Genomic DNA, 18,349 nt, shown 5'->3' with positions numbered 1-18,349 from the left:
TCTATGGTATTTTAAAATAAATTAAAATAAACGGACAGTTAAATGGATTACAAAACCTAGAAATTCTAATGATAATTTAAAATTACTTACAACTTTACAGAATGGCCCTTCTAAATACGAATATTACAAAAAAAATATTCCAAAATAGTTGAATTTTATATCCACACCACAACAGAAACACAAAAACCACAAAGAACGAAATTTCTGTAAATACTGTAACCTGAAATAGTTGAGTACTTCATCCTTTAGATTTCAGCCTGTAAATGCTATGCTATGTTATCATCATGATCATTATCCCCCCAGAGAATGGTTACTACAAATCGCGATTTTCTTCAAAGGAGTCTTTCATGAAGAAGACATGAGTCACATCCGTAAATTGTGGTATTGTTCAAAAGGTATCATTTTCCCAAGTTTGAATGTTTCTCAAATATACTTACATATGACTAAGTGATGAGCATTCACAGATTGTGATGACACATATCCAAAAATTATTCATTCTTTGTCCCATGGAAAATTATTGCAGTAGTAAATTAATGCTTACATTTAATTTTTTAAAACAAATAATGACTATTAATTTTACCTGCGATTCCTTGTGCTCTTAACCTATTTTTGTGAGTGAAATTTGTTTATTTTATTTATTTTTTCTTTAGCATTAGTAATTTTAAGTAATGGATATATGCGACAAACAAGTTTTTGAACTTGCCGTTGCATTTTCTTTTAAAAATTTCTTTTGCCAGCTCAACAAATAAATAGTTATTTCTTATTATTTCAAATGAATATTAGCTCTGTAATATATACTTTAATTTCTATGTTACCTTTTACTTGACTGTAATATTATTAACAAATGGCTCTGTAAAAGAGCCAAATTCTTACAGTATTCTAACTTTTCAGGTAAAATATTCTCCACTAAAATTCTAGCTATTAATTTAATACCCAATTATTCCTTTTGATTCCAAGAGTTGGCAGTTTCATGAAATATTTGAGGGGTTGCATGAACAAATAAGACTTTTAATTCACTGAGTCAAAAAAAGAGTCTCTTTTTATTTTATGACATGAAATTTCACAAGGAAAAAATGTTATGGTCTTACTTAAATTTGTATAACACATCAATCACACCCACTTGTTCATTTAAATTTACACATTTTATTTGAATAAAATATTATTTACAAATTGTATTTACCTAATCTAACATACAGAAAATAAATAAATTGAAAAATACATTAAAGGTTCTTTCCCATGCTTGTGGAATTGCCATCGTGTGGTTTTTGACAATGTGACTCTCATCTGAAAGTTAATTTTTCATTTGGTGTTCATTGGGAATTTATTACTGTAGTAAAATTGAAGGTTGCATATTTATTTTTGAAGCCAATACATATACTACTGAGAATTATTAAAAGCACAGAATCTTTCGTTATGTTTCCAAAAGCATTTAAAAGTATATGTTATGTTTTCACGTATTGGGCACCCAATTTCATTTAAATCAACAACAGGCCTCCCTATTAACCTTGTTAATATTTTTGATTTTTCTCTTCCTTTGGCAAGTAATATTTGATATTTGCATGTTGATTCTATCATCCAATTTCTTTGTTTGTCCAGAGATAGTGAACCAATTTCCCACTTCAGCTGATGGTTATATTTTATTAACCAAGAATTCTGTTTTTTAACTCTTTCAGGTAATTCTTTCCAACTACAAGGTGATTTTGTCACTGCATATCTTACACTAATTCCATCAGAAATACAAATTTCTTTAAAAATAAATATGAACTCTTATTCAAAAGAAATTGGCAATCAATTATCCCAATGATAACTGAAAATTCGTATTTTTCACCCATGTAGATTTTTCATAATCGTTTTCCTTCATTCTTCTTCTTAGATTACTTCATATGGCACCACAAATAAATAGTTATTTATTATTATTATTATTATTATTATTATTATTATTATTATTATTATTATTATTATTATTATTATTATTATTATTATTTCACTGATTATTAGCTCTGATCATATATTTTAAGGTAACTTTCTGTTACAAAATTCTAAACAATTAGAACTTTTCACAAAGAAACTTTCAAAGAATTTGTGGCTCACCCATTATTTTTACATTACCAAACACAAAACACCACAACACAAAACTGCAGCTGCAGTGGATGAACGATTACCTTAAGTCCAAAATTACTCAACTCTATGGTATTTTCTTATAGTACTGTTTACACTTACCATGCCCTACCCTGACCATTCCTTCAAAAATGAACCTTTTGCATAGATGACTCAACAACATGTTTTCACATGCTGCTGGAAATACTGTTGGTGTGTTTTTATCTTACTTTGTGTGGGGAAAGATAAAATTTGTATATGTGTTATCTGGAGAGTACAAACATTTTTTCTTTACCAAACTTTAAGAGTTAAAGTCATATATTGGGTTACTTATCTGCTCTCTCTCTCTGTAAAACAACCAAATACTAACAGTTCAGATTTTCGATTATGTCAACGAACTGTTTTCAGATAACTCAAACAATGTCAATAGGTAGCATTAGACAATTTCTAAAATAATCAATACATGGATATCAGTTTTCAAAACTTTTTTCCCGTTCCTGGAATTTATTTCACAGTTGTGATTTTTTTTAAATAATTAAACAGAATTGCATTAAGATATAAAGTTGTGGATATAAATATCAAGTTATAATCAGAATAACTGAATAAAAAATTCACTGTGGAAAAACTCGACAACAAAAGCACACATCTTTGTTCATTTAAGTTTACAAATGCATATTTTATTTTGCTGAAATACTATTTACAAGAATATTCACTGAGAAAATTTTGAGATAGGTAATTACCTAAAAATATTTCACAATATTTAGTTTAGACTCTTAACATTTTCCAAAGAGTTAAATGAATAAAATTTTTGTTACTCACTGTTTCTTGGTTACATTACATCAAAATAGCTGGTCACGCAAAATAATTTTTAAATCAGATACCATGGTGACTACACTTCCAAACATTTGATATTGTGTCAGTCTGGAAATGACACCATGCCTCCCTAAACATTCTGTGTATTCTTTTGTCAGCAAATATACAGAAACAGTTTTTGTAAAATGTTCGTAAATGTCCCAAAATAAAGAATCTTTATCGAATTGGATAAAATCTTGAAATTCTAATTTTACCATTGATGAATTTAAATGATTAGCTATAATTTTCCCCATGATATGAATAGATGGTAATTCAGTTTCCAAAAATAGTAAATGATTATCAATGTCTTATATTTTTGGTGAAAATCTCTCAGCTTCTTCACAACTAATGGAAAAAACTTTACATCCATCAGCTCCTGTTTCATCAAGTATTAGTTCTCCATCTTGGCATTTCAGAATTATAACACTCACCAAGGTCCATTTTGTAGTCAACTCTTCTTTGCAAGAAGCCGAGGATATCAAACCACTTCCTGCATAACTTTTCCCAAGTGGTCCTGGATAAGTACATCAAAATGTATGTCTCCTCTAAAATAATATTCGGTTTCCATCCTTTTAGAGCTAGGTGAAGAGTTTTGTCTCATGCTATTTTCCTGAACACAAAGTAATATAAAAACACACCAACAGTATATCCAGCAGCATGTGAAAACACGTCGTTGAGTTGGTAGGGCATGGTAAGTGTCAACAGTACTATAAGAAAATACCATAGAGTCGAGCGATTTTGGACTTAAGGTAATCGTTCATCCACTGAAGCTGCTGTTTTGTATTGTGGTGTTTTGTGTTTGATAATGTAAAAATAATGGGTGAGCCACAAATTCTTTGAAAGTTTCTTTGTGAAAAGTTCTAATTGTTTAGAATTTTATAACAGAAAGTTCACATAAAATATATGATCAGAGCTAATGATCAGTGAAATAATAATAATAATAAATAACTATTTATTTCTGGTGCCATGGAGCCTGTGTAGCTCAGCGGATGTGGCGTTCGCACACTGCCGCGCTTGGCAGCACGAAGGAAGACTTGGTTTCGAGTCTAGTCAGTGACTAGGGGAAATTTTTCTAAGCCTTTTTTCGACCGGTTCCCGAGTTAGTCAATCTCTGGCACGGGCAAGCAGGTTTTTTCTCCCGGAAACTCGGGTTTTTCATCCTGTAAACTCAAGAAAATCGATCGTAGAACCCACATTATTTCAGACATTAAATATATTGTGTTAGGGTTAGGGACCACGAGATGGCGGCACATTTGAGCCGCCATCTCTTCACTGCATACCGCTTAATTAGTGATAGCCTTGGGCCATCTGTCTCTGATTGGCTACCAGTGGAGATTGAACTGCCCACTCAGTCTCCAAAAGCTAGATAGGGCTAAATGGCCTCGCCTACTCCCGTATGGGAATAAAAAGGCATTAGCTGATTTTTTTTTCTGGTGCCATATGAAGTAATCTGAAAAGAAGAAGAATGAAGGAAAACAATTATGAAAAATCAACAGTGGGTGAAAAATACGAATTTTCAGTTATCATTGGATAATTGATTGCCAATTTCTTTTAAATAAGAGTTCAAATTTATTTTCTAAAGAAATTTGTATTTCTGATGGAATTATTGTAAGAAATGCATTGACAAAATCACCTTGTATTTGGAAAGAATTATCTGAAAGAGTTAAAAAACAGAATTCTTGGTTAATAAAATATAACCATCAGCTGAAGGGGAAATTGGTTCACTATCTCTGGACAAACAAAGAAACATGCAAATATCAAATATTATTCGCCAAAGGAAGAGAAAAATCAAAAATATTAATGAGGTTAATAGGGAGGACTGTTGTTAATTTAAATGAAACTGGAAGCCCAAAATGTGAAAATATAGCATGTACATTTAAATGCTTTTGGAAACATAACAAAAGATTCCGTTCTTTTAATAATTCTGAGAAGTATATGTATTGGTTTCAAAAAAATAAATATGCAACCCTTGATTTTACTACAGTAATAAATTACTGATGATCACCAAGTGAAAATTATCTTTCAGATGAGGTTCACATTGTCAAAAATCACATAATGGCAATTCCATAAGCATGGGAAGAACCTTTGATGTATTTTTCAATTAATTTATTTTGTGTATGTTAGATTCAGTAAATACAATTTGTAAATAATATTTCATTCAAATAAAATGTGTAAATTTAAATGAACAAATTGGGTGTCGTTGATGTGTTATACAAACTTAAGTAAGACCGTAACATTTTTATTTTTTTTCCTTGTGAAATTTCATGCCACAAAGTAACCAGAGACTTTCTTTTTTTTTGACTCAGTGAATTAAAAGTCTTATTTGTTCATGCAATTCCTCAAATGTTTCATGCAACTGTCAACTCTTGGAAGCAAAAGGAATAATCGGGTATTAAAGTGATAGCCAGAATTTTAGTAGAGAAGATTTCACCTGAAAAGTCATAATACCATTAGAGTTTGAAAGTTTATTTTCACTTGGTCAGACTATAGTAAATTTAATTTAATCCTTTATCCAAGTGTGAGCAAACAAAGTTTGCACCTGAAAGTATCTTCAAGACTGGGGTAAAGTGGTACAACACCAGGCAACTCATTGCAAAGTTGGAGCAAGCTAACATCACTCCTATCTCAGTATCTCCCATAATGCAAAACACATCTCCTTGCAGATATGTATAATGTTATGCATTAAGGGAAGGGCCACTACCCAGACTAGTTGCCCTTCTGTTAATGCATGACTAGTGGCCCTTCCCTTAATGCATAAACATTATACATATGAGAGATACTGAGATAGGAGTGTTTGTAGCTTGCTCCACCATTGCAAGGAGTTGCCCGGTGTTGTACCACTTTACCCCAGCCCTGAAGATACTTTCAGGTGCAAACTTTGTTTGCACACACTTGGATAAAAGATTAAACCAAATTTATTACTGTTAGAATTTGGTTATTTTACAGAGCCATTAGATATTTTAAACCAATGTCACATTACAAAAACTCTTAAAAAGATTGCTGTAGAAAAATGCTGCAGAGAGTTCAAAACCTTGTTTGTCTCATATCCGTTACTTAAAATTACTAATGCTAAAGAAAAAATAAATAAATTTCAGTTACAGAAATAGGTTAATAGCACAAGGAATCGAAGGTAAAATTAAGAGTCATATTGGTGTTTTTTTAAAAAAAATAAATGTAATCATTAATTTACTACAGGAATAATTTCCCACGGGAACGAAGAGTTCTAACCTAAACACACGATTTCTCACCTATGTACAACAATTTGATGAACGGATAAGATAGATATCTTTAAGATAAGACTTAATGAGAAATCTACAGTGTTGGAAAATAAATTCACATACATTTTATATATTTTTTAATTTTGCTCAGTTATTCTGTTAGAATATGAATTTTAAAAGTAAAATACAGAAAATAACTAATCAATTTAGAAAAAGAAATAGTAATAATAATTTCACTTGTCAGAATTCCATACTCTAACAGCATTCGGAATTCGAAACCGGAAATAACACTTACCTTAAACTATAGACTTTCCCACCAAGCTTGAGAAATCATAGCATGAGCAACTGTGGGAAAGAATTAATACAGAGAACCAATCGGATAGTAATCTAAATTACGTAGTCAACTAGCTTTTCTCGTTATTTACAGAAATATCTTTCAACTCCTGTGTTTTGTGGTTTTTGTGGTGTGAATATATGTTAGCCCCAGTAACCTATAATGAAAAAGTGAACTGCATTTTTAGACTTGTGTTTGTGTTCTGTGAATATATGTTAAAAATCAACAAAAATATTTGGAATATTGAGAAAACATAGATAGTACCAAGATGTTCCCATTCTGGAAAGAAATGTAAGTTAATTTTTTTTAACTTGAACATAACAATTGATAATTGTAATTTCAATAATCACTGCTCATATGTTTAGTAAGCATGTTTCTAACACTGAATATTTTTTTTTTCATAAGAATAACCATAGGGGATATATATTAGAGTATCAACATGGACACATTAGCGACTTTTCATGTCTAATAGGTGTGTGTGTATGTGTGTGTGTGTGGGGGGTATTTCTTTCCATTAACAGGAAAGAAATACCCCAAAATGTATTGGAAAATTAGTACAGCCATCTATAGACAAACAAATACAAAAACATGATGACAATGATGGATGTGTATCACCCTGCGAAAATTTTAAGATAACTTATCTCAAAAACATCGTCCACAATTCCATAGCCAAACAAAAACACCATGTGATATCACAGAGAGACATATGTTCCCCAGAAATTTCCAAACACATAACGTCATGATTCTTATCTCTAAATATCTCCCACAAGGTAAAAAACGAACCAAACCCACCACGTGATGTCCCTGACAGACCCAGCAAAATTCCAAACTCTATAATAACACATATCCACGTCACGATTCATTATCTTATCTGATCTTCCCAGTAGTGTCCCACCAATCACGACACGATTCCTTATCACTAATATATCTCCCTATTCCATTCAAAACAATAACGTCACTAATTTACAACTAACAAATGACATCACTTATTTACAACTAACAAATGAAGTCACTTATTTTCATCTGATAATAACACACATCCACATCATGATTCCTTATCTTATCTTGATCTTGTCACTGTGGGCGATCAATCGTGCGTGATTGATCACCCATCAATCACGCACGATTCCTTATCACTAATATATCTCCCTATTCCGTTCAAAACAATAACGTCACTTATTTACAACTAACAAATGACATCACTTATCTTCATCTGATAACAACAAACATTCACGTCACGATTCCTTATCTTATCTTAATCTTGATCTGGTCAGAATTGTCCCACCAATCACAACACAATTCCTTATACACTAATATATATCCTTTTCCATTCAAAACAACAATGTCACTTATTTATAACTAACAAATGATGTCACTTATTTACAAGTAACAAATTACATCACTTATCTTCATCTGATAACAACAAATATTCACGTCACGATTCCTTATCTTATCTTGATCTTGATCTTGTCACTAGTGCACCACCAATCACAACACGAATCCTTATCTCTACCATCACCCATAATTCCATACGTGAACCAAAACACAAGAACTCATGTCCCTGACACATATGCCCCCAGGGAAATTCATAACATTCCAATCTCATGACGTCACGTCTACATTGACGTCATCTTCTTATCAACCAATGACGTCACGATTCCTTATCAAGATCTTATCTTGATCTTGTTCTTGTCACTAGTGCCTACCTTACTACTTATATACATCCAGCACAATCTGGATACGATGCGTGCTGTTTTGAAAGAACACGGATAAGAAGTGCAGTTTAGCCTTCATGTTCATTAGAAGGTGCGATAATCCTCATACAAAACAGAAACCTTAACCAGATTATCTCGCGATCATAGCTAGGTTTCAGTTGCTGATAACAAAAAATGCAGTTCCTTGTTGCATGCTGGGTAACTGGCCTTTTACTTATATGGAATAGACAAAAAAAAATACAATAATTATTTTTATTTTTGTTTTCTTCTTTTATTGTACAAGTTTTAATGAGAAGACAAAATAACAGATCCTTCCATACTTTATTCACTTCAATATTGCATTACCTTAGAAAGCTATCATTATAATAGCCCGGATGTGCTTTTAAAATACATACACCTTTGAGCCCTTTGTAAAGATGTATAGAGAGCGCAACGGATCAAATTCTTAGTATTCTATTATCTTGAAACCGCTCAGAAGGCGAGGTTTGGTGAGCTCAAAGCAAATAGCACCTAGCGGCTGTGATTGGTTATTGTGTCAACTAATCCAGTTGAACGTTGTCATCTGTCATGAGTTGCTGTTTTTGTTTTCTGAGTTTCATCTGTTTTGCTTGCGTCAGTTGTCACCTGACGTGGTAGGCTAGTTTTTAATATAATATACACATGGACAAGTTTTTAATGTAGAATTTTCCAAAAATGTTTATAACATTTTTGCCCATATTTACAATGGGAAACAGTGTTGATGATTTACTGAATGTCCGGTTTTTTGCCAGACCTTTTGTGGACTGCATCACGGTACTCGAAGGAGGTAAGCCTCTTTCTCCTCTTCCAAATTTACTGAGCAAGCACAAAGATGCAAAAACTGAGTACATGTGACACTTTACTTTTCCATAATACAGTAAAGTAGAATGGTTAACTGTGGAATGCAAAGTGCAGTAAAGACATTTTTGTTGGTCTTCTTTATTATTCTCCAGAGTGAAAGGCATTCGGAATAAGCATGGATAAGCTGACCTTAACTATTTGACTGCAGCAGTGCAAAAACATGAGCGCTCCCAATCACATGGTCAATGATTTTTAAATCTTAATGTGTTTTGAATACAAATTGAAATTCTCTTTGACAAAGAAAAATTGAAGTTTCTCATCATAATGAACAAGTAAAGAGAAAAATACAGACATTTTAAAAAGATTAATTGATGTTGTATGTTATTAGGCTAAGCAAGAGCTTCCTTTGATAGGTCATGATGAGGCTGAAAATTCAGCTAATCGAGGAAATTACAGAGAATTCTTAAATGTGCTCCGTGAGTATGATCCTCTTTTGGACATTTAAAGGATTTCGTTCATTTGACGTTTATGCTTTCCATATTTAAAATTATATTAACACGTCTTGTTTGCACCTGGGTGTTTGTCGTTCCCTTATTCCCTGCCTGGTACTAGTTTTTAGGGTCTGTATGCTTGCGCGTCGAGGGTCGCATTTTCACAAAGCTTTAGTTCTACGCAATTAGTATTGAAGTGTTCTGGATGATATCGAATATCTGAAATGCAATTCAAAATGATTTCAAGTTATATATATATTCATTTTGCTTTTCATAAATTGAGCGCTTTCTATATCCACTGGCTCCATTACATTTTGTCCACACAGCTGTTACACATGTTTTCTTGAACTGAAAATTTGAAAGTGGTTGACAAATGCATGCAGCATAGACTGCAGGAGCAGAGTTTTTCCGATTAGATGTGTCGTTCGAGTTGTCCTACACTAATTGTTTCTAAATAAGTACAGATATTAAAAATCTGTTTAATGTATTTAATGAGAAAGAAAGCTAATCGTTTCTCTTGCTTGTGCAGTATAGCATCTGTTGAGGTTGGAAAGTTTTTTTAGTAGTATAGAGACATTTCTATTCTAGTCTTCTGAAACAACAAATAGCAAAAATTTAAATATTCTTTAATTAAAATGAATACCTCTGTGTATTTATAAGACGTTGTTGACCTACAACAAAATACCAGCATATGTGAGATTGATAAGACAGAAAAGCCGCTTAGTCTAAAAACAAAACAAAACAAAAAAACTAATAAATGCAGGAATCACGAAAGTGTGGATAATTCCAAAAATAATCGGATATTATGTACTCTGTTTTGCATAAAATGTATACTGAGTCTCAGTAAACAAAAGAAAATTATTAGAAAACGGAGCGAAATATACACAAACAAGTGAAATACACATAAATTGTGCAATAAATTTTACGAGGTGATTTTCTGCTCCATCAAACCATATTCATTCCTTCCATACTCTCCGTCTCCTCCTAAGATTTTTTTTAATTATGCCATCATAAATTCACTTATTCATGTCTACACTTTATAGGTTCGTTCAGTTCGCTATACCGAACAACTTATAGGACAAACATATCACAAATGTTATTTATTAATAATTCGTTTGTTAATCTTTTCCTTCCATTTCTTATTCTCAAATGTCTTATAAATGATGGTTCACATATTTTCACCTTTGGAGACAGCGATTTCTGAGCCACTTAACTTGAAGAATTTTTAGTCTTAAATTAATGTCTGAAGAATTAAAAGTTGTAGGTGTTTAAGTGCGATTGAATTCTCCTAATATTATATCAATTAGAAGATGAGGGTTGTGAAATTCCGAACAGTTCTACGTGGTAATAAATGCTGATTGAACTATGCTACTGCTGATTAAAAGGGTTGCCATATGGACATGATTAGCTGTATCACATTCATTTGGATATTCCTCCTTCAGATTTATTTTTATCAACACCGGTAACACTAGCAGCTTGAAAAAATGACGGAGATAAGTGAAATAATTTAAAATTCATTGTGAACAAGAACTTCATACAGGAAATATTTGCATAAGCAATTTCTCAACATTGCTTCATTTTTGTTCCAATATTTTTAACGAATTTTCGTCATCAGTGTCAAAACAGATGGCGAAATATGATCAAGACTTTCTTGTGCTGCCATCTGCTGTTTATTTGAGGGAGTGACTAGCACGGGCTGATTTGATCCCGAAGAGAGTACAGCTGAAAGTGCAACTATTTCCGCCATGAATGTCTTACAGACCATCCACTTGAAATGTCAAGAATTTCCAAGATCGAAGACATTTAATAACTTCATTCATTTACTTGATCAGTGATTCTTGGTTCATTTGTGAAATGAATAGTTTAAGGAAAAGTAGAATATACAAGAACAAGCAGAACTAAAGAGAAAAACAAAGTAGCCCATGTATTGACATTGAACGAAACCGCACCATGTTTGAAAGCAGAGAACCTCTTTTATTTCATTTACGCGACAGGAATGGAGCATCATAACATACCTCAAGGCAAGAATAATAATCAGTAGAATATTTAAAAGGAATTCTTTGAAAAGTACGAATGGTTTTTAATGATGCTATTCAAAATGGTTCCCAATATCTTTGGGGTTTTACTTGTTCGCCTTAATGTTACAATCTTATTTTATTTTATTTTTTTTTAATCAAGCCCTTATATAAATAACATCTGTTTTTGCATTTCAAAATTTGAGGAAGGTTTATTGTACTGAATTTCTTATTCAATAGTAATCCTTTCCCATTCTAGTGATTTTAATAATTAAAAGTAGCCCTTCAACAACTCTCTAAAATGTCATCTGCTTTCTCAAACTGAATGGACACGGTTTCACAACGCTGACACTTCAAAGGCATATTACCTTACAATATAGTCAGTTTTAATCGAGTACGCATTGAGATTTGAGCAAATCACTTTCCAATAAGTATCGAGAAAAGCATCATATCACGTAGTTTACACGTTGTGCACTGCACAGGCATGCCTTGTTGGCAATGCTAAGAGTAACACGATTACCTTCTTCTAACAGATGGCAAATCAAAACGAAACTGACTAGAATGTTATCGTTTAAATGAATTTATCTCTCTCCAAATCCTAGTTCAGGAAAGCCTCTGCAGCGAAGGTGATGGACACATCAGTGGCGGTAGCGTTTCTCCAGCTCATGAGCAGAGTGCTGCATATCATCTGATTGGACATTGCAGTCCTTATTTGCATATTACGAAACACACACACACACACACACACACACACACACACACACACAAATCCGAAAAACATTGTTTTTTCATTAAATAATATCTTATTTTGATGAAAAATTGAGTTCTCACGGTATTAAAGATTAGACATTTTTATTTTAAATACGAAATTGTTCTTCTTATTCTTATTATTATACACTACTAATGAATAACAGCGCTACCATATTCTGAAATCTCCACAAAAATCAGTATGCGGATTATGTTCGTATTAAACAAGAACTGGAACATTTTCATTGGAAATATCAAATTGCTCCTTACAATTTGAAATAATCTATTCATTTCTAGGGAGATTTTCTTGGAAGGCAGGATGGAGTGTTGACTTAAAACCGTTGCGTAAAACCTCCATTTTGCCTAAGCAATGGATGTAGTCGGGTATACCAATCTAAGAGCGAAATTATTGGTGGCAGGAGCACGCCGAAAGTGAAGGTGGGTAATATAGAAGTTAGGATATCACCATCTGCTTCAATAAATTTGTTAGATTATTTCCTTTTTTTTTTTATTATGAAGCTCTTCTGTTAATGATTCTATCTGACTTTAGAAAATGTTGTCATACCTTTGTCTGAACGATGTTTTCAGTGATTCCTATTTCTCTGAAAGTTATGTCTGTGGTTTTATGTAAAATAGCACGAGAAAGTCACAGCTCATCAAAGCCGTTTCCATTATATATCATACTCAGATAAGTTTAACATGAACGTGTTCCTCAATGTCAGACTAGAAAAAGATAAACCGCATCGATGTAAACGATAATTGCCTGAGTATTGTTTTGGTTGTAGCATCAGTTCCATAATTCTGGCATCATGACTACTCTCCCATGTACAGATGTTGATTTGGGAAGATCTTAATTACTATTCCTTTCAATTTTTACTTTTAAGTTGGTCATTATTGATTATTTTGATATAAATACCCGACGATATATTAGAGTAAAATTTCGTAATTAACTACTATTGAAATTGAATAAAACACAACACTAAAAAATAAATAAATAAATAAATAAAAAATAAAAATAGATCGAAAATTAAGTAAGAAAGATATTTACTAAACTTGGGATTTTCATTTCTGTGACTAATACATATAGTTAATAAATGAGAGTGGGCAAGAATGATTACCAACCTGGTTAGGAATACAAAAGAAATTATGAGGTAAAATTAACTGCACAGGACAAAGAGAATCCCAAATATTTTTCTCTTTCTTGTGGGTAAGAGGAAAAGTGATTATGGAAAGATATCTTTAAGCAATGCTGCTGGAACGAGAGCTACCCAACGCAAAGAAATAATTCCATTCAGGAGTGGATATTTTGCGAAGGTTTTTCTTCAGTTTGCACTAACTCAGTTCCCGATGTGACACACATTCATGCGAGCTTTGGGAGACGACGTGCTGGAAATATAGGAAATGGAGGCGCATGCAATATTGCAAAATCTCAACTGGAATTGTGCCATTTGAGGTTTTGCACATGACGGCTTTTCACCGCATGCTTCAGTTGACTAGGCTGTGCAGTTAACGTGATAGATCTGATACAGTTCCAAGAGTGGATGGAAGGTAGGCTACTGCCATTAATTAAAGCCAAATCAACAGCAGAGACTGAAAATTACAGATCTTTTAGTGAAGATGTGATTAAAGTTTAAAAAAATCAGTTAAAGCCCGAACTCAACAATCGTTATATCAGAAAAGGGTATGTTATAGTGGGCATCTATAGAACCTAATGACGTAATGATCAGGTCTATTTCTCAAAGAACGCCTAAATGTCACTTCATAATAGATTAGCCGGATACACACCTCAGGTCCTAACTGGCGAATGCATGCTGTATGTAAGAAAGAAAGTCGGTAGTGTAAGGTTCCTCTGTCACGCGATGTCCTGAGCGAGCTCCCAACTGATCCATTCCTTCTGCAAACTGTACACTACACATTAAAAAAACTTGCAGTTTTTGCTAAATGTTATTAAAAGTCGCAGTATTCAATACGATCTATTTAGTGTATATTCACATTTCATGAACGCTAATGTTAAAACCTGTTTTTATTTTATTTGTTCTACTCATTTCAACTGCCCTAGAAGAAGGCGCCGCTGTGCATCGTCTGCTTTACCGTGTTATGCAGAGCGCTTGCACACAAAGCATAATTTCATCGCACAAAGGTACCTTTTTTCCGGTCTTCTTGATACACAACAGTCTTTGCTTACACCATCGCACTCTCGCCTCCTTTTGCTAGGGAGTTGAGCAGATTTCTCTTAGGCACACGTAACTGAAAATCCAATTTCTGAAGTTGTCTCGACATCGTAGATTTAGACACATTCGCACCTACTTCTTTCCATCTGCTGTGAAAATACATTACACATCGGAAGCGGTTTTTCCTCGACATTCTTCAATCTCCTCTAATCTCTTGATGTAGTGATTACCTTTTGATCGCTGCAACAGCAGTTGAAAGGTAATAACTAACGGTTTGAAACTGGAAATTTCGTTATTACTTTTAGTAATAACTAAAGGTAATAATGTAAGGTTTGAAAACTCCCGTGATTAGAATACTGTCTCAATACTCGGCTCACGCTTGGTTGACAACGTTTCAATTCCTTAGCTTAAAACTGGGAAGTTTAGTTTTTGCGTAGATACACCGTATGAAACTTCTTAGCTTCCAATACGTCACTCATTCACCATGTTTAGCGAATGATTAACTGAAATCCACGTGGAAGCGATTCCCCAAACACGAGTCAGTCCTGGAGGTTCTGAAATATATGCTATTCCTACGCTCTCCACAAAACCGATCGAAGAAATTTGGAATATTGTAATACTTTGGATCACAATAAAATTTATTCTAATTTTAATTTTTTGAATGTTTTCAAATATAAGTTCCTTATAATTAAAATTACATTTTCGTGTGATTCAATGATTATATAATATATAAAGTAAATAGATTCAGGCGATGCTAATTCATCTCATCTTCCTTTTCTTATTTATTTTTATTTCTTTAAAATATGCTAATTCATATTTTGTAATGATTATTCTTTGCAGTCAATTAGAATTGCAAATAATTCAACATATTTTCTTTGATTATTCTAATTTTTTTATTAGAAGGTGTGGAATCTAGGGGTGGCTTTTAAGTAGTGACTGTTATGTCAGTAACAATCACTACTTAACGTAGTTGAGAGAACGCAGTGTAGTATATGACATGCTGATATGGTTATTCGGTAAGGATTGAAATAGTGTTTTAACATCCCTGTGCAGTGCAGCTGAAGTTTTAAGTGTAGTATTTTGTGTTTTGTCTTTGCGGTCAGTATGACAAACTTCTTCTCTTCCGGAGTTCTAAATGGACCGTTGAGTCACTCATGGCTGTTGAATGATGTTCCTTGTTAGCCTCCTGCAATCATCTCGGTCGCTTGTTCTTGATGTCAGTTGAGAAAGGCAGAAATTTGCCCATTTTTTGATGTTATCAGTCCATTTTAATCGCGGTCGGATCCTAATCCTTAATCCTGGAACGATTCGCCAAGTGCTTGCTTTGGAATGCCATTAGTCCCCTTCACATGTCCAAACCATTTCATCTGTTTTCTTCTGATGACTGTCAGAATAATTTTCCTTTTTTCTCCATCTACTGAATCAATCAGTTTTTGGACATTTTCTTTGGTTTCATGAGCGGTATAGGGAATTCTCAAACGTCTTCTGTAAGTTTTCATTTCAAAAAACAGAAGTCTCCTCTCATCTTCCCTCATAAATTCCAGGCCTTACAATCATGCAAGAGGATAGAATTCGCCAGAGTCAATTAGTCTTGGTCTGGTTGCGACTGCTAATGTTATCTCTCCACAATGGTTTTAACTTCTGTATGTCCCAGTTGCCTTAGCAATTCGGTATTTAATGTCGGTTTCGAGCGACCATCTCGAATCAGTGTGCTTTGTAGATAAGTGAACTTATTTACATTCTCAATTTGTGTCTTTAAGGTTCAATGTCTGATTTTGAGGTTATCATTGTTTTTCTTTTTTGCAGGTTTCTGTATAATCAACATTTTTTTAATGTTCCGAAAAAGCGGTTGGTTATCTCTTGTCATTCTTTTTCACTTTCTGCCAGAAGATCAATATCGTCTGCAAACCGTAAGTAGTTTATTCTTAGTCTGCCAACTACTATTCCATTGTCATAATCATGAAGCTTCATCTCTGACATATGCCAGAAAACAATAAAAAGAAGAGGGGATGTAAGACAAAATGCATCCCTGTCTAACCCCCCCCCATTCTGCCTGGAACGGTTCATTGCTGTAATTTTTAATTTCAATTCTCATATCAGTTGAGGAATAAAGAGCTTTATTAATCTTAATGATTTTATTGTCTATACGAGTGTTTCCCAAACTATGGTCTGCAGGATAGCTTATTTTCATTAAACTTTATCTTATCATGTTGCTCACACCTGGCCTAATTGATATGTTCGTATTCTTCTGAATATCTCCATTTATAACAGTATTGCATTGTCACAAATGACACATTCAGTGTTGTAAAATTGTAATTTATTACTTACTCTTTATGATATGTAAAATATAAAAAAAAAATTCCATTTTGGATTTTATGGGGGCCGCGGTGAATTAACATTCGCTACAGGGGGTGCGCGACATATTAACATTCACTACAGGGGGTCCGCGACATCAAAAAGTTTGGGAAACACTGGTCTATATCATATCATATGTTCTAAAATTTTCCATAATGCCTTGTGCCATATTGAATCAAAAGGAATATCTAAAAAGCTGTGACAGATTATTTTGTAATGTTCTATGTATTTTTCACCTACTATGTGTAATGTAAAAATATGGTCGATTGTACTTCTGGGCATTCGGAAACCTGCTTGTTCTGATAGTCTGCTTTCTATTTTCTTGTTCCATACATCCTGAAATAAATTTAGCAAGATGTCTATGATGATGATGTCACCCCTTTCACGTATCAGTTCAATCGTAACACCATCAACTCCCGGTGTTTTCTGTTTTTGAGGAGCTAACAGCTGCAATGACTTCTTTTAATATCGTGTAATCTCCTTCCTCCGAACCTTCTGGAAAAATTCCGTCCATAATATCATGTCAGTTGGGGGGTCCTTTCGAAAAAGCTTGGTTGTGTAACATTTCGATCTATCAACTATTTTCTGGTTTTTCATGATAAGAGTTCCATCTTTTATACTTCAATAAACTGCATTAAAAGGTTTGGAACTCTTATCATGAATAACCAGAAAATAGTTGATAGATCGAAATGTTACACAACCAAGCCTTTTCGAAAGAACCCCCGAACTGACATGATATTTTGGGTGGAATATTTTCAGGAGGTTCTTTCGTCACAAATCCCAAAATATTTTTGGATATCCATGGTTTATTGACTTTTCTTTTGTATCCAAGAATTTCTTCAGCTGTTTCAGTTATCTTTTGTGAAGTATTTGGTTATTTGGTTCGATATTATATTTTTTTTAAGCCTGTGTCAAAAATTTGTTTTTATTTGGGTTGAAATAATGTATTTATTTGGGTTTTTTTTAATTTTTCTATATTATATTAGACTTTTTATGAGTTGATTTTGTAGGTAATATTTCGCTCATTTTCATATTTGTGATGACCATATTGTGGTCATTGCCAGTGTCAGCTCCAGAAAATGATCTGGTTCTTGTGAGTTTGATGAAGTTTTTAAATTTTGTGCTTACAAGGAGTATATCGATTTGGTTGTGCATTGTACCATCAGGGGAAGTCCATGTCCATCTTCTGGAAGGTTTATGGGAAAACAGGGTTAGTAATGGTGCATTCATTTGGTAGGCAAAATTAATCAATTCAAAACCTCTTCCTTTCTCTCTCCATAGACATAGGGTCTGACAAATGGGAGAAAATATTTCCCGATGACTCCTTTCTTTTAGGCTTACACGGTGATCCGAATACATTTTTGAAAACTATGGAGACAACTACCGTGTTTGAGTAAAAACTTTAGATTAATATAACTAAAATCTACATTCGACGTTTCGACCGTTGTCAAGGACATCTTCTGGAGCATACACACTATATACAGAGTACAAGCTATATTACAATCCAACTGGTTTGTTAAAGTTACTGACCAACC

This window comes from Typopeltis vanoorti, chromosome 24, assembly GCF_054136105.1.
Source record: "Typopeltis vanoorti isolate ZY-2024b chromosome 24, IOZ_Tvanoo_1.0, whole genome shotgun sequence".
NCBI lineage: Eukaryota > Metazoa > Arthropoda > Arachnida > Uropygi > Thelyphonidae > Typopeltis > Typopeltis vanoorti.
The sequence above is the reverse complement of the archived record's forward strand: the minus strand, read 5'-3'. Positions refer to the sequence as shown.